The sequence below is a fragment of the Coptis chinensis genome, chromosome 1 (genome assembly GCF_015680905.1).
Source record: "Coptis chinensis isolate HL-2020 chromosome 1, ASM1568090v1, whole genome shotgun sequence".
Classification (NCBI taxonomy): Eukaryota; Viridiplantae; Streptophyta; class Magnoliopsida; order Ranunculales; family Ranunculaceae; genus Coptis; species Coptis chinensis.
In genome coordinates, this window is record NC_141456.1 from 79,324,860 (window position 1) to 79,327,673 (window position 2,814).

Sequence of the window (2,814 nt, forward strand, 5' to 3'; positions counted from 1 at the left end):
TATCCATTGTTATTGTTGTAATTTCCCCTGCCATTGCCTCTGTAATAATCTCTGATAGGTCCTCTACCATTTGATCGACCATTTCCTCTGTTGTTATAGTTATCATTACCTCTTCCCTCTCAATTGGTCTTTGAAAATTGCGGCAAAAAGCCGAAACGGAGTTCACTATGCAAAGTATTCCTGAGTTCTTGGATTGACAGTTCTTCACTTAATATGAGGCTATGTAACTCATCCACTTGTACTGGATCATTTGGTGATCTAGTTCTTATGGATGTTGCAAAAGGTCCATATTCCTCTGGCAAACCTCTTAATGTATGAAAGATTAAATCACCATCAGAGACAGGTTCTCCTGAAGCAGCTAAACTATCGGCTAGAAACTTAAGCTTCTATAAAAATTCTGGCATTGTAAAGGTTCCTTTCTTTAGATTTTGAAGCTGAGACTTAAGTTGAATAACATGAGATCTTGACAAGGTTGAAAGCCTCTTTTCTAATTGCAACCACAACTGCCTTGAAGAAGTTACTCCAACAACATAGGGCAAGATTTCATCAGAAAGGGCTGCATTAATCCATATCATAAGAATTTGATCCTTCTTGATCCAGTTTGTATAAAGAGGATTAACATGATTTGTTAGATTTCCATTCTCACCGACAATAAATCGAGGTGGACAAATATCAGTTCCATCAATCATTCCAATAAGATCAAATCCTATGAAGAAAGGCATGATAACAGTCTTCCACAACAAGTAATTTTCCCTTGTAAGCTTCAAGGTAACCATATTTGAGATGTTTTGAAACGAGTATGGAGTATTTGTAGGTGGAACTGCCATTGGAACGGAAAGATTCATCGTATTTAAACCTTGAGAAATAGAATTCAAACCTTGAATGTTTTGTGATCGAACATGTTCTTGATTTGGAGAAATCGATTGTAAAAGAACCACATCATCAGTAGGTTGAACAGCAGCATCAGATCTAATAGCGTCAGCATATGAAGAAGGTTGTTGAACTTGACTCGTTCTCACCATTGTGATTTCAATTGATGGATAGAAAATTGTAGGGTTTGTAGTTTAGATTGATCAAAAATTTCTTGATTTCTTGATTTGATATGAATCAAAAGATAAATTGATTGAAATCAATGAGAATAAAAGAAAAAATGATAAATTTGATAAGCTTTCATGGCGGATCAATTTTCACCTTGCGATGTAAAAGCTCCGATACCAAGATAAGTTTTGAGACTAATGAATTTTGTTAATTTCTTTTGTTACAGAATTCTATTCTATTACACTTTATATAGTATTTATTTTCTTCTTCTCACGAAATTTTGGATTCTTTATCTTTATTCTTGTCTTGGTCATTCTTTTACTAACTTGTCTTGGATCACTGTGACTAACTTATTTTCCTTAATTAATGATTGGTTTTCCCAGGAACAGATCTTCATTTTAAAACTCTGCACTGTAGAACCCCTCCATTGGAGCTCTTTTATTTTGCTTCTCTTTTAACCGAGCCTCTAAAAAGATGACGTGGCCCTCTATTTTGAGTGCCAGCATTGGTGATGCCTTAGGCGTTGGGTCCACCGTCCAACTCTCTAATTGTGCAAAGGGTGCAAATTGGTGAGATATTTATGTTGATTAAATATCTCAATTCAATTCTCAACCAGTCCAACAACCAAATTAATGGTTGCTGATGTATGTCTTAATGTGCATGGAAACACAAATGACTCTTATATATTTATTTTGATGAGAACTCTTATCTGATTGAAACTCTATTACCACCATCCAAATAATATATATTAACTCTTAACTATACCAAAAAAAAATAATGTCTTAATGAACAAGTCCCGCTAAATAATATCTTCTCTATAACTACCTTGTATACCGGTTCTTTTAAAAATATTTAGATTTTTTTTAGAAAATTAGGACTAACGTTTTAGTCGCTAACCCATTTTAATTTTAAGAAATTGGTCCCAAGACCCAATTTTGGAGAAAATGAAGTCTAGAGGACACGGTTTTTTATGAGTAACTTACAAGGACAAATTTTGGGAAAAAGTAACTCACGAACCCACTATTTCAAAATTAGTAACCCTCAAGGACAAAATAAGTTGTCCCCGCCTTTTTATATTTTTTAAAATACCAGTTATACCCTTCTGTGAAAATAACCCTCAAAGACAGATGATCCGGATTTAAAATAAATATTTTCTGATTTTACCCTTTTTGTCATTTTACTATGAACAATGAGTGTTCATACCTTCTGCTGGTGTATGAACAATGATTGTTCATATCTAAATAGGTGAATGTACATTATAAAATATATTGATGTATGAAGATTAAATGTTCATACCCAAAAACTATGAACATTGAATGTTCATACCCAAAGGACCAAGGACTATGAACATTGAATGTTCATACCCAATTAATGTTCATACCCAATTAATGTTCATACCCAAATGACTATGAACATTCAATTTCATACCCAAAGGACTATGAACATTGAATGTTCATACCCAATCAATGTTCATACCCAAAAGACTATCAAACATTCAATGTTCATACTAAATACACCGGGTCGTTTTGTTTGAGCCGGGACGTTAATTATTTTGTGTCAGGAGTATACTTGACATTTCATTTACCCGACCCATTTTTTATTTCGCGTCAAGGGTATACTTGACCTTTCATCTACTTGGTCCTTATTAGTTAAAAAAAAATAAAAAAAAGTGTCCTTGAGAGTTACTTTTTCGACATTTTTGTCTTTGAGAGTCACTCCCTGTTTTTATTTTCTAACAAATTGTTTTAATTAAATTTTAAAAATCCGTTTTTTTTT